The following is a 26785-nucleotide window of genomic DNA, read 5'->3' as shown; positions in this document are numbered from 1 at the left end:
TCATAGGGATTTTCCATTAATAAAATGAAGTTATGAATATTAATAGTATTAATAGAATGTCACCAACGTTTTCACTGTAAATAGTACCAAAATGTTTTTGTTTTAACTATGGCTCTATCGTTGCTAGTGATTGGAGTAGGGGCCTAACATCTAGAAAATTATTATAGATTTACAACTTTTAAATCCCTCTTGTTATTTCATGAAATGTCCTGGAAGTATACTATAAATTCCACTAAGTCAGAGACTGTCATTTCATTTACCATTGCATCTCTATTTCTTAGCACTGTGCATGGCTGCTGATAGGTTTTGTCATTCTGCTTCATATCTGAAAAATGGTTGTGCCAGATAAAAGATTCTTAGTTAATTGTTGTTTTCTTGATGTATTTTGATTGTCATGCACTGCCTTCTGGCCTCCATTACTTTTGATTAAAATCAGCTATTAATCTTGTTGGGGTTTTATTCTACGTAAATCTTTTTATTTTGTTCCTTTAAAAGTTTATTTGTCTTTAAATATTTTTATTATATGTCTTTGTGTGGCTCTGTGTGATTATTCTATATGGATTTTGTTGATATTCTTGGATGTGTAAATTAATGATTTTTTTTGTAAATTCAGGGAGGTTTCAGACAATATTTATTTGATTATTTTTTCTGCACTCTTGTATTTCTTCTCTTCTAGTATGCCCATTAAGCATATGTTTGTGGACTTAGTGGTGTTCCACATTTCTCTGAGGCATTGTTCCTTTTGGTTTATTCTTCCTTTTCTCTGTACTTTGCATTCTATGATCTGTAATAATCTATCCCTAAGCTTGCACTTTATTTCTTCAGCAGTTCTAAAATAGAATATGTGCCCCCAAACAATAAAACACTGTTGAGCCTTCTAGTACAATTTTTCATTTCAGCTATGGTATTTTTCAACTAAAGAATATCTATTTGATTTTTTATGTCTATCTTTCTATTGCTATTCTCTATTTGCAAAAACACAAAATGGCTGACAATGGACTTTAGGTATGGCTTATTAGACTGAGAATTGAATTACAGCCTTAAATAAGTAACCAAACTGGTCAGTTAGAAATATTAGGTCTATATTTTTAAATCTTTAAAAATCTTCAAAAAGATTTAAAAATATATCTATAAAATATAAATAATTAAGGGATTGTTCCTTAAATGTATGCATAGAGATTAAGTTGTTCTAGGTTACATTACTGAATCAGTAAAATAAAATTATCATGAGCCAAACTGCCGAGAACCAATTCTGTATCTCCGAACACAATTACCTGTGTGAGCTTCGGGATCAGAATTTTATTTAGCTTTTAAGTGCTTCAATTTTCTTATTGGTAAATTAAGGAGAATAATATTTGCTATTACTTAGTATAGTTATGAAAACTAAATAAGTTAACCTTTTAAAAGCCTTATAATTCTGGCATAAAGTAAGTGCTTAACAAGTGCTAGTTACTACTGAGTTACTTTGAGCTGGTTAATAGTTCATTTTTTTAACATAATTCAAATTTTGCTTGTTTGTCTTTTCATTTGTTCCATTTCAGGGTCATTTTTCTTTGAAAGTTATACTCCTTTTTTTATAAGTACATCAAATTTTATATATATATGGCCAATGGGAAAATGACTACTTATATTTCAAATTTGTAATTATGGGCAGTATTTTTCAGTCTCAATACAATTATGTCATATTATTTTCCCTTCGTTTTCCTTCATGTCTTAATTAAGACATGGGTAACTCCCCCCAAAATATCTGTAACAGAAGATAGCTGAGCTTACTTACTATAAATCCTTTATTCTATAGCCACAGGCTAGAAAAGGGAAAAAGAAAAAGCACCCCCAACGTGCTTTTCCCAGAGCCATGGGCCCCCAGTAATTATCAGGGAAGAATAATAGGTTGAGAGTTGTTTATATCAGAGGATGTTATTTTCCTCTATGTAAAGGCAGAAACGTAAATCCTAGATACTTCACTGTTAAACATGTTTCTCAGTGATTTGTGGCCCATTGGCATCTGAATCAGAATCACAAGGAGGCTTATAAAAATCCTGATTCCAAGTTCTCAAAATAATTCTATTCAATCATAGTATCTTGAATACAGGTTGGTAATTATTATTTTCAAAAGCAGGCAAGGTACTCCTAAAACCATGCTTAAGAAATAACTGCTAGAACCATTTTTTCTTCTATATGAATTATTTTATTTATTTATTTATTTAGAGGCAGGGTCTCCCTCTGTCACTCAGGCTGGAGTTCAGTGACAAGAGCTCAGCTCACCACCACCTCTGCCTCCTGAGTTCCACTTCAAGCCATTCTCTTGCCACAGCCTCCTGAGTACCTGGTATTACAGGCATGTGCTACTACAGTAGTCCAGCTAACTTTTTTGTAGAGACGTGGTTTTACTATGTTGGTCAGGCTGGTCTTGAACTCCTGGCCTCAAGTGATCCACCTACCTCAACCTTTCAAAGTGCTGAGATCATAGGCGTGAGCCACCACACCCAGACATCTGTAGGAATTTAATAAACTGCTAAGGCTACACACAGTTAAAAGTTGTAAACATAGTGGAAACTTTAGTTAGTTGTGCCTATTTCTTTGAAATGCGAAAATTGAGAACTAATTTTAATGTACTCATTGAATGGTATTATTCATTCTTGTATTTCTTTTTCACTAAAAGTAAAACCTCCATAGAATTGAGACATTAACATTTAAAAAGTACAAATTGGTGTAATGTAACTCAGAGAAGAAGCATTCATCAAACTAAGAAATTATCAAATTAGTTATTAAAATTTAGAAAAGGAGAAAATTTTATCAGTGACTTCAATTATTATTAGAGTATTTTATATTTTATATACTGTAAGTAATTATTACAAAATTAAAGACTCAGGGATAAAATGCTTAATTTATGTTAATAATATGCAAATGTATACCCACACAACAATGATATTTATATAATAGTGATAAAGGATTGTTATTATATAATTTACTATTTTCCACTTAAGTTTTGTTCTTGGAAAATATCTCTTTTTTTTCAAAGTTTCTGTAAATTTCAGCAATTGTCTATAGGTTATTGTAAGGGAAATACATGATTTTAAGGCAAATGTAAAATTATATTTTAGGCATGTTAAAATCAGCAGATTTTCATAGTGCTAAAGTAGCATCTGCACCTATGAAACATTTTTCTCTAGGGGATCCATTTTCTGGTTGGGAGTTAACAACCTTTGTTATTCAGTCCTTTCAAATCCATGAAATATTGTAAAGTTACATAAGGTTACAGAGTTTGTCTACTTATTTTTCTAGGGGATGAAAATAGAAAATAAAAGTCCAAAAGTCAGTTTTAACTTATTCTACAAAGGGAATAAGAGATGATGGGTAAGCAAAGGTGCCATAATGGTTTAGCAAGAATGAGGAAATATTGCTTGCAAGGACATAATGAGCTACAATGCATGTGTTCATACGGACCACTGATTTAATTAACATCAAGTTAGTCATTAATCAGTTTATAGATAATACCCTAAATTTAATTATTAATCAATTGCTTATTAAACTATTGCTATGTTTTAGTCACTATTATAGGTATTACAGATATAATGGAAAAAATGAGAAGAAATGTAGTTAGAAGGATAACAGGAAGTTGTGCAAAATTTATCATATAGGAACTTGTAGACAATTGTAAGGACTAGTTTTATTCTGGGTTAAATGAGTAACCACTGGAAGGTTTGAGCAAAAGCCAAGTATTTAAGTTTTAGGGGAAATGATTGGCAACTAAATTGAAAATAAACTATAGTAGTAACAAGAGTACAGACAATAAGAATTATTAGAAAATTATAATAATAATATCAATAAATTGTAACAATAACCCAGATAAGAAATTACAGTGGCCTGCACCACATGAATCAGTGGAATTAAAGAGAAAGACTGATGGTTTACTGGCATATTTGATGAGGACTGTGAGACAGAAAAGAGTCAAAGATGACTCCACGTGTTTGGGCCAACACAACTGGAAGTATAAAGTTGCCAACATCTTAAATGGATGTAAATGTTGGTGGGCTTGAATGGTGAAGATTAAGAATTTAGTTGAGGTTGTATTGATTTTGAAAATATTTTGGACATCCAAGTACAGTATTAAATAGATATATGTATGAGTTTGAAGTTTATGAGACAGATTTAGGCTGGAGATATAAATTTGGAAGTAACCTATACATATAGACAGTGTTGAAAATCAATATTCTGCTTGGAATCACTTAGGGAGTGAGTGTAGATAGATAAAAGAAGTTGTTTAAGAATTTCAGATAAAAGAAGAACCAAAATGTTTGTGGTGTGCTGGAAAGTAGTGAAGACAATTTTTCCTGCTGAAAGAAGCAATCAATTTTGTAAAGTAATAAGGATATAGGACAAAGTTGACATTGAAGATCTTTATATTAAAAAAATTAATTTCTTCAAGTTTCTGACAAAACATTTTTTCCATCCTTGTTATTGCTGTTTTTATGTGATGCTATTTTTGTCTTCGTCTTTATAATTAATTTAATGAAAGATGAGAGTGGATGCTAACTAATTACCACTGTTCAGAATGTCATAGAGTTTTACATCATTTGTATTGCCAGCTCTCTTCCCAAAATTTTTAGGGTTAAATTATTGAAAAATGAAGGAATAGAACATGACAATTATGTAGGATGGGAAAAAAGGCACTGGAGAACAACTTAATACAATTTTTATTAGGATTTTTATCCTCTGGGGATATAAACATCTAGAATATTGTACTTCCATATTTACCCATGTCTAAAGCTTAAATTGTTTCTTCATTGTTTAGCAAATGTTCATCTTCATATGTTATTTGTGTATTTTCTCAAGATATAATGCTAAAAGAATATCAGAATAATCCTTCTCAGGACTCTTTGTTATTTGCTTTTTAATGAAAACTGGTCAAAATAAATAAGAAAATAAATAATGTTAAACTTAAAATGTTAACATTTTTGTGATTTCTATGATTATAATAGGATTTTCCTCCAAAATCAATGATGTCATCAGTTAACCAAGGGTTAATATAGTTTACACATTACTTGTCTCAGAAGATCCCAAAATAAATATGATACTCTACATTTACACCTAGTTTTTGAAAACCAACACAATGATCCAAATGTAATTGAAAAGGGAATAATAAGAAAATAGATTTATAACAAAAGAGCATGTAGTTCAGGACTTAATTATATAGGAAGAAACAAAGAAAATGGTCAGATATTTGTGCTCATAGCTAATATCTACATGAATACTAGGGCATCAAATAAAAGCTGATATGAATATGTAATATTATTCCCTTAAATCTCACTACTGAGATAAAAATATGTGATTTTTTAAAATAATAATTTTTGTTTAGTATCTAAGTTATATTTAAATATAGTATATTAATATTGCTATACACTATAGTATTACATATTGTCATACATAAATTATATTTGTGTTAATATATCAGGGTGCTGCATACATAATTGCAGTTTTTGCATTGTTGAAATTTGCAGTTTGATATTGGAATTCATTCTTAAATGTGGCTATGTTATATATCACTTTAATACATATTTCTCACTTCATGTTTTTTTGCTAATGACATTACTTGCTGTTTATTTTATATTTATTTTAGACAATGGAAATGATGTTAGACAAAAAGCAAATTCTAGTGATTTTCTTGTTCGAGTTCAAAATGCATCATAGAGCAGCGGAGACAGCTTGCAACGTCAACGCCTTTATTTGGCCCAGGAACTCCTAATGAACTCCCTTTCCATTTGACTCATGCATGGCCATATTACTAAATTTCTGTTCAGTGAAATGAGATTAGAAGTGACATGAGCACCTATTTAATCTGTAAAGGAAAGAAACATCTTCCCTTCCAATTTTCCTATTTCCTTCCTGCTAAGTGAAATACAGTGCAGTGGTTTTTCAAGAAGTTTTGCAAAGGAGACAAGAGCTTTGAAGATGAAGAGCATAGTGGCCAGCCATTGGAAATTGACAATGGCCAATTGAGATCAATCATTGAAGCTGTTTCTCTGATAACTACAGGAGAAGTTGCTGAAGACCATTCACCTAATAAATTTAAAATATGATAAATATAATTTTTCTTAATTTACTTCTTAGTTGCAATACTAGAATATTTGGTGGTAAAATATGCCCCTCAAACACTTATTCATAAAATAAAGTTAAATTCTATGCTCAGGTAATTATGAACTACATCAATTTCACTTGTAAAATTTATGTAGAAAAAATGACCATTTTTAAAATACGTTTAGACTGTCCAACTTTTTCTAGGAAGTCTACCTTTTCAAGACAAATCCAGTGACCACAGAAAATAATGAATAAGATATTCCCCCTCAATAAAGCAGCCCCAGAGGCTTCCAAGGAACTTATCCCATTACCAGGACAGGAAATTTTACAATTTGCCCAGAAAGATTTGATAATTGCTGCAGACCAGTGATTTACACATGTTCCCTATTCATTCTTTTTTCTGAAATAGTCTTTTAGGTAGATTTACCTTGATTTTGCTTCACGTTGTTATTTTTGGGTTGAAAAATTAGCATCGTTCTTTAAGTTTATAGATCTCTGAATTTGACAGAGAAAATTATCATGAACATTGAGCTCGTTTCAGTAATTGGATGGGACTTAGTGTTTTCCATTATGGAGAGAGGGTAATATTGCTATGTAGGAAACAGGGTATGCATAGATATTTGGGTGACCAGAGGCAAGGACTCAAGCAAAGATGTCAGTTTTTTCACAATACTATCTCTTTCCTTCTTCCTTTAATAATGAACGCCATGAGGTTTTGTTGGCTATATGGCAATTGAGTTAAAAACCACATCTCCCAGCCCATTTTTGTTTGACTTATGCATACCCATGTTACTAAATTACTGATCAATGAAATGAGATTAGAAGTGATATGGGCACCTATTGAGTCTGTAAATTGAAGAAACATCTTCCCTTCCAATTTCCCTCTTTCCTCCCTGCTAAATGAAATGCAGGGTGAGATGCTGGATTAAGCATAATAGAGGCAATTCAATAGCCATATTGAAGATGATAAAGAAAGAAGAGGAGCCTGTATTTTTAACATCCCAAAGCTGTCATAACAATCCTGGAATACCTATAATCAGTCTATTATGTTGAAGAAATCTCAATTTTCTTGTTTAAACCACCATGAATTTTTACTTTTGTTTTAGAAACAAAACTTGTTTTACCTTAACTGATACAACCTGTTAAGGTTGTTTAAAGATTAAAAGATCATACAGACCTCTAAGCATAGTATCTAATAAAAAATAGATTGATTCTCAATAAAATAAAATAGCATTTTATATGTGCTTGTAACCCGAGATAAATGAAATACAGACACTATTTAATGGAAGGTCAGAGTTAATGAGATAAAAAGAGTAAATACATTATTCTATCATCATTTGCTTTGCAGTATGGTGTTCCAAACGAGTAGAGTTTATCAGTTAAATATTTCATATTTTCCAGTAATATTCACATATTCATTCACATATTTCATTAAATTTCTTTTAAAAACTCTGTTGCTCCATTATTTACTTCATATTCTACATTCCTCAAAACAAGGAAAAATATTTATTGAATATTATGAACAAAAAGCAAGAGATAAGGGTATAACTTCCCAATAGGCTCTCCTTGCCCACTGCCTAGACAGGGCCAATTTATCAAGACAGGAGAGTTGCAACAGAGAAAGAGTTTAATTCATGCAGAACCAGATGTGTAGGAGACTGGAGTTTTATTATTACTCAAATCAGTCTGTGAAAATTTGAGCATCAGGGTTTTTAAGGATAATTTGGTGGGTAGTATATTTTGTCAGTTCAGAGGTAAGATCATATGGAGTGGAAGTGGGTTTTACCTGCTGTCTTGTGTTGCTGGGTGGAATCACAGAATTGGCTGAGCCAGATTGCTGGTCTGTGCGGTGTCCACTGGTGCATCAGAATGCAAGGTCTGGAAAATAAAGCACTGATCTTATGTTTTACAGTAGTGATGTTATCCCCAGGAGCAGGTTCAGAATCATGCTGCCTCCAGCTGCATGACTCCTAAAACATAATTTCTAGTCTTGTAGTTAATTTGTTAGTCCTACAAAGGCAGACTTGTCCCCAAGCAAGAAGGGGGCTTATTTCAGGAGAGGGCTATCATCTTTGTTTCAAAGTTAAACTTTAAATTAAATTCCTCCCAAAGCTACTTTGGTCTACACCCAGGAATGAACAAGGACAGCTTGTAAGTTAGAAGCAAGATGGAGTCAATTAGGTCGGATCACGTTCACTGTAATAATTTTCTCAGTTATATATTTTTTTTTGCAAAGGCAGTTTTAAAGATGTTACCAATATTTTAATTCCCCACCCTTCATTTAAATGTAGGATGCTTTCATAGTCTGGGCATTTTTCTTTTAAAGATTCAAAACTTGGCTACATTAATTATGTTTTCTTCCATCATTATCAAATGTTTTTAAATGTGGGAAATCATGAGGCTATATTAGATCTACACAGCAGTGGAATAAACAGGATGCAGATGCCAATAACAATACACTTTATTACTATACCCTTGTATTTTTATACCCACAATGTGCAGATGTACAGATGTGCACACACATATGTCCACACCCACTCACATATATTCTTAATCCAGAAGAAATAAGATAGTGTTTACGTAATACTAACATAGGACATTACTGTTAACTAAAGTTCATAATTTACATTAGGGTTTATTCCTTCTGTTGTACAGTTCTACAGGTTTTTGAAAATGCATAATGTCACATATGCACTCTTACAGTATCATATAGAATAGTTACACGACCCCAAAATGCACCTGTTTATCTTTCCCTTTCATGTTCCCATGAACTTCTGGAAACTAGTGATCTCTTCACTACCAGTATAGTCTTATCTTTTCCAGAATATCATACAGTTAGAATTATACAAAATATAGCATTTTCAGACTCATTTCTTTCACTTAGAAATATACATTTAAGGTCCCTCCTGTCTTTTCATGGCTTGATAGCTTTTTTTCAACTTCTTTTTATTATTATTATTTTTTCCTACTCCAGTTGGAGGAGAAGAAATGGTTTTTTAAAATCACCAAATAATATTTTACTATTAATATATGGATATCTCACAGTTTGCTTATTCATTTACCTATTGGAAGACATCATGTTTGCCTGCAGGAATATTTATAAGAACCGAACATAGGCTAAGGTAATCCCTCTTTGAACTTGGAGTAAAGTCCAAATTCCTTTCCCTGTTTTACATGGTACTACAGAATTTGGTGTCTGTAAACTTCTTCAATCTTAATTCATGCTACTCTCTGTTTCTTGCTCATTGCTCACCAGTATCTGAGGATTCACAGTGATCTCCTTACTGCCTCAGAGCATTTGACCAACTCATTCTCTCCTGGGAACGTGGCTCCTCGACTCCTGATTCATGGCTGATTCCGTGTCATTTTTTTTGAGCTTCAGTATAGATACTATCTCCCCTGAGAGGTTTTCTCAGAAAGACCTGTTCTCTCATTATCTATTGCAGCACTCTCTGCTTTCCTGAAATACCACTTACTTTATATTGTACTTATTCATTTTAATATTTATGTATTAATGTAGTTATTATTATTTGTTTTTATTTTTCTGGAATAGACAGCAATTCCCAGAGGGCAAAAATTTAGATATTAGGTTAACAACTATATACTCAACACTTAGCATGGAAGCTCAATAAATATTTGTTAAATTCAATGAACATTATTTTAATGTTTCCTAAGGGTAACACACACACACACACACACACACACACACACACACACACACACACACAGGCTTATTTTCCCTTAGGACTTGATGTGTAATTTTTATCAGCTCATTACTAATAGCTCAACTCTCCTAAAGAATCAAAAAATTTACTTGTAGAAATCAAAATGTATCTCTAGATTTTTTGCTGACCAGCACACATAAGGGGGAGGGAAGCTGTATTCTTTTTGGAGTCTATTTTGTATTTATTACATAGAAAATATATTCAAATTACTCAATAAACATAAGTATAGAGAATAAGCAATAAAGAATTTATTCACGTTTTTCCATAAGCAAACTTACACATTATTCTTTACTGAATTTTTTATAACAGTATATCTTAGAAGTTTCTTCATATCAGTATTTTAAATTTTAAATTAAAATGTACTCATCTGAGCCACAAAATTAATAAGACCTTTTCATGTGTTCTCTATGAGAAAAAAATCAACAGTATTCACTAGAAAATTCTGATTTGCAGACTAATGCATGCTTACCCTTTCTTCACCACACCTAATGCTATATAATTGTAAATAAAATTAAAATAAATTTAATATACACTATAATAAATGTCTTTGTGGAAGCATTACTTATTATTTGATGCCACAGAGAAGAAAGCAGTTCTACCAGGGATGTGAAGCAAGGCTTCATAGAGAAGGAGATATCTGAAACATAAGCTTGACATATAAAAAGAATTTAATTGGATTACAGAAAGTGGGATGTGGAAATTTATATAAATCCTTAATGTCTGTGAATAAAATAAAACAGATAATTTAGTATGGCAATGGAGAAAAAAAAATATCCCTTCAGACAGCAGTAACAGGGCCATATAAATGTCAGCTTAAGTCATTTAACATTTAATTTCTTTTTGAGAATCATTCACATATTGGAGTTATTCACTGTTTTTACTGACTTCTAATGAACACAAATGTCAGTCCTCATTGAGTTTAGTTTACACTCAAAGAAGGGGTGTAAATAAACTATCTAGAATATATAGTAGGTTCAGAATTAAAAGGGATATGGGAAAAAGCTGTATGAGGAAGAGGGAAAGAAGGTGGGTTTTGAGGGGTGAAATCTTAAACAGAATGTCAAAGAAGTCCTAAATTAGAAGGTGACACTTAGTAAAATCTGAGAAAGGTGAGAGAAAAAGTAATGTCTGTTAGCTTGTGGATGTGGTTCACCGTCATTAATTTCAGAACCTAGAATAATGCCCACAACATAATTAGTAGTCAATAAATGGTTGTTAGATATATAAATGAATAATTTAATTTGTAGAGTAATGACAAAAAGATTTATTGAAAGTATCAACAGAAGATACTGGGAAAATGTGTGAGCTGAGTTTGAGAAACAATATTTATTTTCTGTTAAAAAATTAACCCCATAGGCAATAGGCTTAAAGTCCATGAGTACTTTGATATTATATTAGACTTATTAATAATGTTATCAAATAACATTTGCTTTTTGGGAAAATTATATTGAAAAAATGGTAAAGTGAATAGAGACAATTTTCAGACAGCCCAGTAAAAAAGAAGCCATTGACTTTGGGAGGCCGAGGGGGGCAGATCACAAGGTCAGGAGATCGAGACCATCCTGGCTAACACGGTGAAACCTCATCTCTACTAAAATACAAAAAATTAGCCGGGCGTGGTGGCGGGAGCCTGTAGTCCCAGCTACTCAGGAGGCTGAGGCAGGAGAATGGGGTGAACCCGGGAGGCAGAGCTTGCAGTGAGCCCAGATCTTCCCACTGCCCTCCAGCCTGGGCGACAGAGCGAGACTCAGTCTAAAAAAAAAAAAAAAAAAAAAAAAGCCAATGACAAGCCCAGTGATATCTGATACTGGGGGCGGAGTTGACCTAGAGAAATTACGATGGCTCAAACATGCTTTATTAAGGAGGTACTGATAAGATTTACTCACAAAAATCAATTGATAATGAAAACATAGTGAGGTTATTAACAGTTTCCAAGTTTCTCACTTGGTGGCTGAGAGAGATAGATGGTAATTCAAATCACTTACATAATTGATTAGAGTATGAGCAATTACGCTTGGGAAGACAAAAACACTGAATTCAATTTGCACTTGCTGAGCATGCTGTGACTTGAGTTACAGATAGAGCTATTTGGTTTTATTATATTATAGATATTAAATGAAATGCTATAAAGACAAATAGGAGGCTAATTATTTGTGATTAGAAGTGAAGAAGTTCAGGGGAAGGAATAAAAGGAAAGTAACATTTGAGGCAAATCATGAAACATGAGGTAGCATTGTCCAGTGATAAGAAAAGGTTATAAGTCATTCGGAGCAAGGAGAAAACCCTAATTTCATACAACACTGAAAGTATGTTATTGAACAGGGAGGAGGTAATATATTAATATTATTGTTATTGTTATTTATATGTGGAATATAAACAACCAGGCAAACTTAAGTTGTGCATGGAAATCAGTTTCTCACATTGATTTTTCACATGAACTATTCTTTGCTTTTATTCTTCAGGTAGTTTACCAGCTTGTATTTAAAGTCCTTAGGAGAATATTTGTTTCTGCAAAACATAGGCATGATTCAGAAAGCTGTAAAAGACTGTTGGATTTGGCTATTATGAAACAGTCTATCACCATAGCCATTTAAGTGTTTGAAGAATATTTTGTTTACGATGGAGTGTTTGTGATATTGCTTGTCACTCCCCATTACCTTTTGATCAACACGATAACAGGAATGGCACTGCTAGGAGCAACTGATTTTGACATTGTGAAGGTGTTTAATGGAGTTCAGTTATGGCTATAAGTTTCATACACTAGCCATCTGACTTCTACTATAATCAATTATTATAACTGCAAGACAGTTAAATTGCGTGACCTCTAGGGCTACATGCTTGAAATAACATTTTAGTAAATCTATATAATATATAGTTGATAAATCTGAACTTCAGTTCATGGAAGTATCACTTAAATGAACTTGGCAAATAGCCTATTTAAGAATATGACTGATGCCTGTGCAAAATACAATATTTGTTTATGCTCCAGTGGATCAGACAGTACTAAAGACGACTCTAAAAATCTAAGAACAACTTTTTTGTCTTCCTTATTGCCTTTATCACACATTTTTAATTCACTTTAGACAATGCAAATTTTACTATTTACATACATTTATATATACATTAAGACACATTGCTAATAAATTTAGGAAGTAAAATTTTGGTTATTTCTATAGCTTCTTTAAAATGTTCAATGTTTGGCCTCAGAATGCCATAATAGCCAATCTGGCATTAACTAAGCAATTGATCAAGTATCCATTTAATGCATGTTGTAATCAACCTTAGTTTTATATGTATATCCAGAACTCAAAAATATAATTTGCAATAATTTGACAAATGCATCTTCTCAAGGTATTATGACTGTATTAACAAGGGTATGACTAAAGTATATGACAAATATGATAAACACTGACCTCTGACCAGCATAACGGCCATTTTCTTTTGTATTTACAACTTATTTCCTGCTGTGTTTCCCCACTATGAGTCTGTTTTCATATGTTGAAATTTCATATTGAAACCAATATCGATTTATCAGTTGTGGGTATGAGTGCTTAATTACTAGTGATTGATTTGTAAGTCATCATTCTAATGAACCACAATTTCTCAGCCTTGGGCACAGATTAGATGTCATGTTTTACAAAGGAGTTTTCTGTCTCCTTTATATAATGTATTTTTCCCCCAAATATTAATCTCCAAGTAGAAGCATTCGACATGAGCTACGATAATAAAATTTCTCAAAAAGATATTGTTAGTGGAAAGCTATGCACCATCTGACTCTGTAATGCCCTAGGTGTCTGGACTTCTTATATTTGATATATCAATACTCAAAAACCAATTATTAGATTCCTGTTAAACGTTCTATAAGAATTTAAGTAACAATAATAAGTGATTATTATATTGCAAGGACTAAGTGAGTTTAGTGCATGCCACATAAGAACTGATACACACAAAGGTATTAATAAGTGTTATCTAATAGTGGGACTAGTATTAATAGTAGTTCTATCATGATCATTACTACTATTATTACTTTGTTTTGTGCCACATAAAAGAGATATCTCCATTCATTTTATTATCATTGCTTCAGTTGGAATGAAAATGGAGATTAATTTTGTAGAGTGATATATGGAAAGAAGAAAATAAATGCTTGCTTACTATAATGTAAATATACCTTTCTTCCTTTACTTATTCTATAAAATTTCTGAGAAGAAAATAGAATCAAAGGTTATGTGAGCTATGTTTATCCAGAAATGTTTGAGTATTCTCGTTACATATTTCTACAGCCCTCTAAATTCATTGTTCAATTTTATTTTTTATTTTAGTTCTGCACTATTAACATAAAACTGTCGCTATTAAGTTCAAATAATAACAAAATAATTACTGAGTCATAAGCAAATAGTTATAACAAGTGCCATTTACAAATTTTAATATCTCATTTGGTGCTTTTTCCAGATCTTTAATAAAGTTATATAATAATATGACTAACATTGACCACCGATGAGCATAATAGCCACTTTCTTCTGTCAGTATTTACAACCTATTACCTGACATTTTCACTATTTGTCTGTTTTTATACACTAAAAATCTTTAAATTGGAACCAAACTAAATTATTTTTAGGGTAATTTTATTAGACACTCCATCATCTTTTTAGCTAAGAAACAAACATAAAAATGTATGTAACTCTATTTTATAATTCTGCAGTTTTTCAATTCCTTTCATTTTTTCATTACTTGTTTCTATGTTGTGACAAACACACTGCCTGTGTTTAAATCAGAATATAAACACCTATAAAAATTATCATACTATATATAGCATTTGTTATCATTTACAGATTTTCCATGGACAAATGTATTTTAATTTCAGATAGAGTTCAACAGGTGCATTGTTTTTATGCTGTTTCTTTCCATGTATCTGTTTTCTTCTTGTTCTTCATTCATTTATTAATATCTGACTGTCATCTTACTTATGTCAATTTATCTAAAATGTCATAAGTCATGTGACTAGATACTTTTTTATTTAATTAGGTACTCATTTATTGGATATATCCAAATATGTCTGTTCTACAACTGCCTAATGAAGACTTTTTATCTTGGTTCCTATCTGAATAGTGAAAAGAAATGCAAATGTTTACATGTAAGGTATTGGGTGACACTATTTTTCTTACACCTTTACTTATTGCTTGTTGTCCTGACCATTTAAAAATTATTACTATTCAGTTGAAATATTAATGTTGAAGTTCGGAGTGTCTCTTAGGACAGTCTAATTTAGTACACAGCTAGCAAGACACATCCCCTGAAACTAGGTGATTATCTCATGGTTTTCACATTGCTGTTGTGGCTATGTGTGGTCTTCAATAATGAAAGCAATTATGATATATAATATGACAAGACAATGACAAGTTTAAAGAAGACATCATTTTTGTTTTTCTCTAACTGTATGCATGTATTTATTTTATTGTACATATTTAAGATGCATAACATGATGTTTTGATATAAATATACATAGTAAAATTTCTTCACTCAAGCAAATTAATATTTTTTTACCTCACATTAGTTACCTTTTTTGTAGTGGAAACAGCTGAGATCTACTTTCTTAGAAAATTCAAGTACACAGTACATAATTAACTAGTCATCACAATTGATCTCTAGACTTATTTGTCCTACGTAATTACAGGTTTGTTCCCTTCAACCTACATAGCCCCATTTTCTCCCCTTATGCATAACTAGTAACCACCATTCTACACTCTCTGTTTATACATATTTGACTTTAAGATTCCACCTAGTAAGATTATGGGGTATTTTTCTATTTGTAGCTGGCTTGTTTCATTTAACATACTGTCTTTTACATTAATTCATGTTGTCTTAAATGATGGGAGTATTTTCTTTTTAAAGGCTCAATAATATTCCATTTTATATATAGATACATACGTATACATATAGAAATATATTTATAGAGAAATAACTATATACAGAGAAATATCTATGTATATCTATAGAAAAATATGTATATATGTTTATAGGTATATATATCAAAATTTATTCATTTATTCTTCTATTGACAGTTTGTTTTCACATCTTGGCTATTGTTAATAATGCTTCAGTGAAAGGAAGTGGAGATGTCTCTATGAGATGATTTCATTTCCTTTGGATATATAGTGAGAAGAGAGATTACTAGATCACATGGTAGTTCTATATTTGATTTTTCAAGAACTTTCATGCTGTTTTTCATAAGGGCTGTACCAATTTACACTTGCAACAATAGTGCACAAGGGTTTCCATTTATCCACATCCTTACCATCACTTGTCATCTCTTGTCTTTTTGATAACAACCATCCTCATAGGTGCGAGGTGGTATCTCATTTAGGTTTTACTGCCTTTTGATTGTGTTGTTGCTTTTGTCATGCAGATATTTTTTATGTGAACCCACTTGTTTATTCCTGTTTTTGTTGCCTGAGCTTTTGGAAAAATATCAAAAAACAATGCCATTGCCAATAGGAAGAATATATTTTCTATGTTTTCTTTGAGGAGCTTTATGGCTTCACGTCTTACATCTAGGTCCCTAATCTATTTTGAGTTGATTTTTGTGTATAGTGTAACATTGTACCAGCTTCATTCTTTTTTTTTTTCCTTTATAACTCATGATTTTTTATTTGTATATGAACAAATAATTAATTTTTCTAAATAGTCATAAATTCCCTGTGGGAGTTTTATGGGCTGAGATTTTTCTTTTTTTTTTTCTTTTTTATTATACTTTAAGTTTTAGGGTACATGTGCACATTGTGCAGGTTAGTTACATATGTATACATGTGCCATGCTGGTGTGCTGCACCCACTAACTCGTCATCTAGCATTAGGTATATCTCCCAATGCTATCCCTCCCCCCTCCCCCCTCCCCACCACAGTCCCCAGAGTATGGTATTCCCCTTCCTGTGTCCATGTGATCTCATTGTTCAATTCCCACCTATGAGTGAGACTATGCGGTGTTTGGTTTTTTGTTCTTGCGATAGTTTACTGAGAATGATGGTTTCCAATTTCATCCATGTCCCTACAAAGGATATGAACTCATCATTTTTTATGGCTGCATAGTATTCCATGGTGTCTATGTGCCACATTTTCTTAATCCAGTCTATCATTGTTGGACATTTGGGTTGGTTCCAAGTCTTTGCTATTGTGAATAATGCCGCAATAAACATACGTGTGCATGTGTCTTTATAGCAGCATGATTTATAGTCATTTGGGTATATACCCAGTAATGGGATGACTGGGTCAAATGGTATTTCTAGTTCTAGATCCCTGAGGAATCGCCACACTGACTTCCACAATGGTTGAACTAGTTTACAGTCCCACCAACAGTGTAAAAGTGTTCCTATTTCTCCACATCCTCTCCAGCACCTGTTGTTTCCTGACTTTTGAATGATTGCCATTCTAACTGGTGTGAGATGATATCTCATAGTGGTTTTGATTTGCATTTCTCTGATGGCCAGTGATGATGAGCATTTTTTCATGTGTTTTTTGGCTGCATAAATGTCTTCTTTTGACAAGTGCCTGTTCATGTCCTTCGCCCACTTTTTGATGGGGTTGTTTGTTTTTTTCTTGTAAATTTGTTTGAGTTCACTGTAGATTCTGGATATTAGCCCTTTGTCAGATGAGTAGGTTGCGAAAATTTTCTCCCATGTTGTAGGTTGCCTATTCACTCTGATGGTAGTTTCTTTTGCTGTGCAGAAGCTCTTTAGTTTAATTAGATCCCATTTGTCAATTTTGGCTTTTGTTGCCATTGCTTTTGGTGTTTTGGACATGAAGTCCTTGCCCACGCCTATGTCCTGAATGGTAATGCCTAGGTTTTCTTCTAGGGTTTTTATGGTTTTAGGTCTAACGTTTAAATCTTTAATCCATCTCTGTAGGCTCCACCTCTGGGGGCAGGACACAGACAAACAAAAAGACAGCAGTAACCTCTGCAGACTTAAATGTCCCTGTCTGACAGCTTTGAAGAGAGCAGTGGTTCTCCCAGCACGCAGCTGGAGATCTGAGAACGGGCAGACTGCCTCCTCAAGTGGGTCCCTAACCCCTGACCCCCGAGCAGCCTAACTGGGAGGCACCCCCCAGCAGGGGCACACTGACACCTCACACGGCAGGGTATTCCAACAGACCTGCAGCTTCATTCTTTTGCAAGCATATATACAATTTTACCAGCATCATTTATTGAAGAAACTATTTTTTCTCCTTTGTGATTTCTTAGTCAAAAATCAGTTGACCATATATTCAAACTAAATTCAAAAACACATCACAATATTATACACCATGGACAAGTGGGGTTAATCCCTGAGATGCAAGGTTGCTTTACATTTTCAAATCAATCAAGGAATCAATTATTCAGTGCAATCCTATCAAAATTCCAATGGCATTAATAGAATAAAAAATTAAATGATCATCTCAATAGAATGAGAAAGGGCATTTGACAAAGTTCACAGTTTTATGTTAAGAACTGTCAACAAAACAGGTATGGAAAAAATTTCCTCTACATAATAAAAGTCATTGGTGAAAATCATAATAAAAGGGGGAAAATGAAAGCTATTTATCTAATATCTGGTATAATGCAAAGATGCTACTCTCAACACTCTATTCAATATAGTACTGAAAGTAGTAGCAAGAACAATCAGACAAGAAAAACCAAAGACATCCAAACTGGAAAAGAAAAAGTAAAATTATCCTTGTTTGCAGATTACTTGATCCTACATTTAGAAAACCATGAAGTCTCAAAAAAAAAAAAAACCTACTAGAATTAATAAATTGAACTGAAACCAGTAGGACACAAAATCAATGTACAAAATGAGTTGCATTTATTTTCTTTTTTATTATAGGTTCAGGGGTACATGTTAAAGTTTGTTACATAAGTAAACTCGTGTCACAGGGGTTTGCTGTACAGATTATTTCATAACCTAGGTATTAAGCTCAGTATCCAATAGTTATCTTTCTTGCTACTCTCCCTTCTCCCACCCTCCACCCTTAAGTAGAGCCCAGTGTCTGTTACTCCCTTGTTTGTGTTCAGGAGTTCTCATTATTTAGCATCCACTTGTAAGTGAGAACATATGGTATTTGTTTTTCTGTTGTTGTGTTAGTTTGTTAAGAATAATAGCCTCCAGCTCCACTCATGTTCCCTTATTTCCTTACTGAAAAAGGAATTAAAAAATAGCCTATTTCCAACAGCATTAAAAAGAATAAAACATATAGAAATAAATTTCACTAAGAAGTGAGAAATTTCTATACTGAAAACTATAAAATGTTGATTGAAGAAATTGAAAATGGCACAAATAAATGGAAAAAAATCCTGTGTTCATGGATTGGAAGAATTGATGTTAAAATGTTCATTCTACCCAAAGTACAGATTTAGTGCAATCCCTATCAAAATTCCAATAGCATTTTTCACAGAAATACAAAAAAAAATTCTAAAATTTGCAAGGAATCACAAAGGACGCTGAATAGACAAGGTAGTGTTGAGAAGGAAAACCAAAGCTGGAGGCATCACATTTCCTGATTTCAGAAGACATTACAAAGCCATAATAATCAAAACAGTACAGTACTTGCATAAAAACAGACAAATAGACCAATGGAACAGAATACAGAGCCAGAAATAAATTTGATTTTAATAGAGATTTTTAAAACTCCATTTAGTGGAGAGACTTGGGCATCACAGTACTGGTCACAGAATGGGATACAAATATTCACTGCTTCTGAATTGTGTTCAGCTCAGCCAAAAGTATGATAACATGATGAATTCTGTTTTATGACATAAATAAAGGTCTATTTTGAATTTTAAATTATCATGTAGTTTTTATTAACTGTCAAGATGTTTCCTATAAGATAAGCCACATTCTCATTTATAAGAAGAGAAAAAAATGTTCATATCCCAGGACACCTGGGATGAGTGGTAAACATCACAGATCTTATCAGCTGGGTAATTGAGCTGAAAAGTTGAAGGCCTGAAAAACATTTTTTTTTCCTATCCTACAAATAGAATTTTCTTTACCAAAAAAGGCAAGATGAAATGTGACGATTTAGATTCCTCATTATTGAAAAAAGAAAATTAGAAGTTGTAAACAATAAGACAGAATACATCATTTATATCCATTTCCAGACCCAAATCCACATATTCAAAGCCATTCAAATATAGACTAGGCATAAAATACACAAGGGATCATCTATTACTTTCCCTCTAGAAATATCAAACACAGAGATGCTTTACCAATTAAAGTTGTCAGATGTGAATTTTCTTGGTATTAATATCAATATAAAAATGGTTCAAAGGATAATGCCAATTTTTACATTCAAGCTTCTCTCAGGCAATTTCAAATCTTACTAAATAATCACTTTCAAGATCATTCTAGTACTATGCATATCCTTTTCTTTCCATGGAAACTATAAAAGGAAGATAGTGCACCAAGTCTCTCCCCTTCCTCTTCATAACAAAATTAAAAGTAAATAAAATAATGTTTCTCTCACAGAATGAGCATGTTTGGTAATTATGACTTGAATATTTCTAAGTTTGTAATTATAGAATTAAATAAAACTAGCAAATAGATGTCTTTCAAACAAAAGATTTTTCCCCAAACACAAAATTTCTTTTTGTAATACTGAGCATAGTATTTATAAATGAAGTTAACTTGTATTAAAGTAAGAAATTCATTATTATATTGTCCCTATAATCAAACACTTCAACTTTGATACTGACCATGTGGAATAAAACATGTTAAGCATATTCTGGACTATATAAAATTCTATGTAAAGACCAATGGAACTATGAGATCAGCACTCATGGAAATACCCAAATTACTCAACCCAGAAAGCATAATAATTAGAATATGAATTTTTAACCTTCAGGCTTTAGTATGAATAATACATATTCAGTGAAAATATGTTCATTGTTTATATTGTGGGTTTAATCAGGCAAAGAAAAGATATTTAGTTACCATTTCAATCTCCACAATTAGCCATTGTGATTTTTAAGACAATGAGAAATTCACTCAAATGAGTTAAAATTTTAGGGGACATAGAGAAAAGAGGGCAGTCTTTCACCGATTTAAACATCTTTGTTTCCAAATAGGCTTACAGAATAGTGCCAGAAATACTAATTGATTAATTAATTATGTGATTTTTGCTTTGAGCAATTTCTATCTGCTTCTCAAATGATCACTTTTCTAGTACACTGTTAGCTTCTCTATGTCTCAAAAACACCTAGCCCTATTTGTCAAAACAATAAAAATTTAATCAGTCATTTAGATGATTGATCTGTGTGGTAAGTTCAATTAATTTAGATAATTTAAAGAGAATCATTGTTAGCCCGACTACACAAAAGGTAAAATTTGCTTTTCTGGTCTCGTAATTAAAACTACTTAGTTTTATCATCAACCACATAGTTTATTTATTTATTATTTATTTATTTATTTATTTAGGGTCAGAGTCTCGCTCTGTCTTCCAGGCTGGAATGCAGCAGCACAATCGTGGCTAACTGTAACCTCCACTCCCAGATTCAAGCGATCCTCCCACCTCAAGTGATCTTCCCACCTCAGCCTCCAGAGTAGCTGGAGTAGCTGGAATTACAGGTGCATGCCACAACGCCCAGCTTATTTTTGTATTTTTAGTAGAGAAGGGCTTTCACCATGTTGGCCAGGCTAGTCTCGAACTTCTGACCTCAAGTGATCCAACCACCTCGGCCTCCCAAAGTACTGGGATTACAGACACGAGCCACCACGCCCGGTCCCATGTAGCTTATATTTTAAAAGCAAAAAAACAAACATGGGATTTCATTGTTGTTTAAATGTTTCTGTATAGGATAATATAATGGAGGAAAAGAGATACGCTTATCTTCAAAATATTTTCAAATGTCTTATTTGTATTTAAAATTAAGAGCAATTGGCTTGAGGAAAAATTAACATAGGGAAAATTTACAAAATTTCCTGTATAACGTTTGGCTTTTGCTTTTGTGATCCATTTAATTTAAAGACCTTGAGAAATCTGTGGGAAGCAACAGATTTTAGACTCCTCTGCAGAGGTTATTATATATCCGACCTTAGTGCTTGAACAATTACCTCACATGCTGTTATTTGGAAAAATACATGTAAAGTTGTGACAGACAATCATTAAGAGAACAATCCCCACTAAGAATCAGACACAGACTACCAGCCTATCAATATAAATGTAAAATACGAATACAAAATATAAATAACTATATAACATAAATAAAATATAAAATATAAGGCATTCAATATACTTTATCTCCATAACTCAAGTAGAGTTTAAGTGTTTTAGTCTTTATAAATCTTATTCTAATGTCTTATTGGGACTAGTTTTTCATGTACCTCATAAGAAAATTAACAAGCCACTCTCATTTAAGAGATCCATAAATAGTTCAAAGTGAATTAAAATACACTCATGTCCCACAATATGAATGGTCTTTTTCTATTTTTGGCTAAACACAAAGTAAGTAATTAAAATTAGTTACTAAAGATAAAGGTTTTTCAGTTTCATGGGCTGATTTTGTAGTGTACTGATTTTCTAATATAATACAGTTGTTCTTGATATACTGAGTGTTACTAATTGATATTAAATGTGATGTTTTTAGCTTCAAGTAACAGCACCTAATGTAATAAATTAAACAAAATCCAAATATATTGTCTCTATAAATGGAAATTGTAGGGTAAAACAAATCTCAGGTATAATTGGATTGAAGGACTCAAATCCCTCTCCATATCTTAGTTCTGTTTTATGTTGTCAAGCATCATTTCCTTCTTTGTAGACCAGGCTTTCTGTAGGTAGAGAACAGCTTGATACTACTAGCTGCTGCTTCACATACATCCAGCTCCATAACTTAGTCAAGACTGAGAGGAGCTGGCTTTTCAAACAATAGTTTATCGATCAAACAACCCATTCCGACCTTCTTTTGAATTAGTACTCTACCCTTGTTCCAGTCATAAGTTTTTGATAAGACTTCCAATTATACTGCTTCTCAGTCTTAAAGTTAAATGGAATTTTAGTGCTCAATTTTCAGGATGTACTGATTAGTTTGGGAGAACAAAAATGACACATTAAGGCCAATTAAAGGTCTTTTTCCTGGATGTTCCTTTTTGACCTATAATTATAGGAGCCAGGAGTCTTCAATTTAAGCATTTGCTTGGTACTAGTGCTCTAATTATTGATTCTGTCTTCAAAAAGCAGCCCAAAATTAATTTGCATAATGTTTTCATTTACCGTGATGAATCAATAGGCAGCAGGTGATTAATTAAATTAATCCAAATTAACAAATATATATTGAAGATTTGCTATGTGTCAGGAACTGTTTTGGATGCTACAAACTTACACAAGAGATGATACAGTCACTTTCTTTATGCTTATACATGGATTTACTCAATGCTCATAGAAATTGACCACCATGTTGGCAGATAAAGATGTTTCCTGAGTAGTGCAGTGGTTCTCAACTCTATCAAAATTAAAGTTTCCCCTTCTATAAAGTTAATATTTGTGATAGTCTCTATACACATAAGTTAAAATAAAATAATGTTCATTTAAATATATAAGTGTTATTTGAAACCAAATGACTATCGAAGGTTCACAGAATAGTCCCGACATGCAGTGCTCCATCCTAGGTTTTGGATCCCAAAAGAATGAGGTGGTTTGATTGCATATGGTAGTTACATGTGCTTGTTTTGTTTTATTTTGCCTTTAACTTCCCAAATCTCCATGCACTGTACTACAGATACCCGCCCATCTCATCTGAGCATATTGAGTGTATAAAGACAGCAGTTAAGACATGAGAAATGCTTTTCTAAATTTTCACAATAATTACTTCAATTTATTTAGCTTGTACAACAGAAAAGTTTTTAATTTAAACACTCTATTGCAATTTTGTTTTATTTTCTTAAAATGTGATGATCCATACACTACATTCTTCTAGGCTTCTTTGATGGCTGTAATGGGCCACTTTACAGTGGCGTTTTTAAGCCTCTGTTGATCTTACATTTGGCTGAATTTCTTGCAGCTACTAAATGAAAGATGCCAGATGAAAATGCTTATTTATACTCCATTTATTTAAACCCTGGAAAAACAAACCAGTTTATAGTGACAGAAAGCAGACTGGTGCCTGGTTGGGATTAGGTAGTGGTGTGTGGTGGAGAAAAAATTTCAAAGAGACAGCAGAAAATTTTTGGAGGTGATATACATATTCACTTTTTAAATTGTGATTATTTTATGGATGTATGCATATATCAAAATTCATCAAATTGAACATTTAAAAATGTGTAATTTAATATATGCCAACTATGCTTCAACATTAAATGTTGCAAAAAATTATTAAAATTCTACATGATAGTAGTAAGGCAAATAAAGCCCCTTAAGCAGCTTTTTTTTAAAAAAACCCTAGGATTGGGTATGGAAAGATAACTAATATAGCATGGTTTAGTATAAGAACTTATTTGATCACATTTACTTTTGTTTATTTATTTATTTATTCATTCATTCACTTTTTGAGACAAGGTCTCTCTCTGTTGCCCACACTGGAGTGCAGTGGTGCAATCATGGCTCACTGCAGCCTTGGCATCCTGGGCTGAAGCGATCCACCTACCTGAGTATGAATAGCAGGGACTACAGGAGCATGCCACTATGCCCAACTAATTTTTTTAAATTTTGTTTAGAGATACAGTCTTGCTATAATATGTTGCTCAGGCTGATCTTGAACTCCTGGCCTCATGTGATCCTCCAGCGTCGGCCTCCCAAAGTGTTGGTATTACAGGTGTGAGCCACTATGCTCAGCTACATTATTTTTTGAAGTACTCACTGGGAGTTTTATTTTGGCTTGTATATTAATATGATATAATGTAGGAAGTTGATAATTCTGCATCCTATGTTTTCTAATCCAAATATTATGGGGAAATTGGAACTGGATTTATAACAACAATTAGGAAAGTTAAATATAAATAAGGGCATTGCAAACCTGAGAGTAAATATTAGAATTGATCACTGCATTGAAATTCACAGCATGGTAAAATTTTATTGCCTTGTGTAAACCAGTCCAGAACTTTTTAGAGTTAAAACTCTAAGCTACAGTTAAAACTTTAGTTGGCCATCATCTTAAGAATACACTATAAAGAACTGGCAGCAACCTAAAGAAATATGGTGTTTAAGCAAGAAAATTTGGCCAGGGCAATTTGGCAAATCAAGTAAAAGGCAATAATTCATCTGCCTTATATTTCTTAACTGCTTTAAAACTTTCACAAATATTACCTTAACAATGATGTTCAGAGAAAAATGATACATGAATATAATGCTACATTCTATTCAGGGAAGGCATTCTTCTTAATCTTGTAAATAATAAGGTAGTATAATTATGAATAAATACGTAAATTTGTAAATAAAGTATTGATGAATGTATTATATATGACTGTAAATGAGAATGAGTTGGATTGATGAAACTCAAGACAACTATTTTTTATTCTAAACTGACCCTTACAGATATTAAATGGTTGAAACAGAAAGAAATACTTTCATGTAAAAGCCATATGCAAGTTTTAATATCTGAAGATTGAAATTTGAATTCCAACATGGATTGTCTTTATTTTGGATCAATCTTGTGACAGATATCTTTAGTGGCATGAATGTAAAGCAAAAGCATAGTCATTCTGGAGAGGATTAGTGCACACCACAGCATGAGGGTCTGGAATTTTCCTTGAAGGAAGGATCATCCACATTGACAGTTGTCCTGAAATGGGCATGGTTCTGAGGCAGAAAATGAGAACTAATTAGGTGGGTCACATGTAGAGGAAGAGAGGGTTGTTTTTGTTTCTCTAGTGACTTGTTATTCAAGCCTGTCAAAGATACTAAGAGCATTTCGAGTAATCCAGGAATGATTTCTGGTGAGAACACTACTACTCCCTAGTGTTCCTTTAGAAAGGAAAAAAAAAGTGATTTCTTGGTTGCCACTTAATATAAAGTAATTAGAAGAAAGAACCAGGGATGCTAGTCTTTCTGTATTATACACACAGTACTGATAAATGTTCACTGAAATTAAAAGCCTGCTTAAATTATCTGAGTTCAGAATCAAACTCTATTGTCCATATAACCCCAAGTGGTTTGGGATAAATTTAATACACACATGCTTTTCCTGTAATGTGACTTTTGTGAAAATCGAGGTAAATTGTACCTTCTTTGTACATATTCACTAATGGTGACACTGCTGTGGTATGATACTTGAATAGTTAGCACAACATGTCTACATCTGTAGCAGCTGCATCATTGTTACCTACATTGTAGCAACTGATTCTACTTATGGTTACTAGCTTTAACTATTTTTCTTTTGTTTTCCTTTAAATATGTTTTTGAAGAGATATGTATCCATGTTATATTATTTATGAATTTTAATTATGTTAAAAAGAAATGAGAAAATAATTGTTATCAAAAGAAGAATTCACTCTAACAGAGCTGAGAATCACTGACATAGTAGACAAGAACTAGTCAAGGAGTGGCATCATATGTTATCTTTATGTTAAACTACATTTCTATTATGATAAGCCTCCTTTAAAGTGTTCCAAAAATCTCAGCTGGATATCAGCAGAAATAAGGAAAATTTGAGAAAGCTCTTGGGACTTGCTAGCAATTAGAAAAATGAATATTAGAAGTATTTCTCATTGACAAAATGCTAATTGGCTAAAATAGTTTAGAGATGAGTTCAACTCTGATGTAAATAAGCCGGAATTATCTAGCATTCCTGTACCTTCTAACTTCAGGGAAAATACCTGAAGATTGACCTCTGAATAATCCTGATTCCAGGCATTGGTTTGGAGGTTAATTAAATCTTTCCCTCAGAATATAGAATATTATCACATTTATCTTGGCGAAACTTTCATATAAATGCATTGAAAGTACTTATAAAACCATAATGAGGAGTATGACTTCAGTTTTGGATATTTCACTGAGGACAATTCTAAGCCTCACCCTTTCTTT

General features: G+C 32.6%; 1 protein-coding gene across 9 annotated transcripts in view; it reads right to left on the bottom strand.

Moving 5' to 3' along the window:
- The window catches only part of LOC117981491 (putative uncharacterized protein encoded by LINC00269), a 920685-nt gene that overhangs the window by 459520 nt on the left and 434380 nt on the right, over positions 1-26785 (bottom strand). For 7 of the 9 annotated variants that reach the window (XR_010113009.1, XR_008626483.2, XR_010113010.1 and 4 more), the window contains one exon: positions 7865-7956. The exons of the other annotated variants lie outside the window; for them this stretch is intronic. The gene's annotated coding sequence lies outside the window, so the exon portion shown is untranslated. The remainder of the gene's footprint in view (positions 1-7864; positions 7957-26785) is intronic. 9 annotated transcript variants of the gene reach the window in all.

This window comes from Pan paniscus, chromosome 7, assembly GCF_029289425.2.
Source record: "Pan paniscus chromosome 7, NHGRI_mPanPan1-v2.0_pri, whole genome shotgun sequence".
NCBI classification, from domain to species: Eukaryota; Metazoa; Chordata; class Mammalia; order Primates; family Hominidae; genus Pan; species Pan paniscus.
Note: the sequence above shows the minus strand (reverse complement) of the source record. Positions and strands in the feature narration are given on the sequence as shown.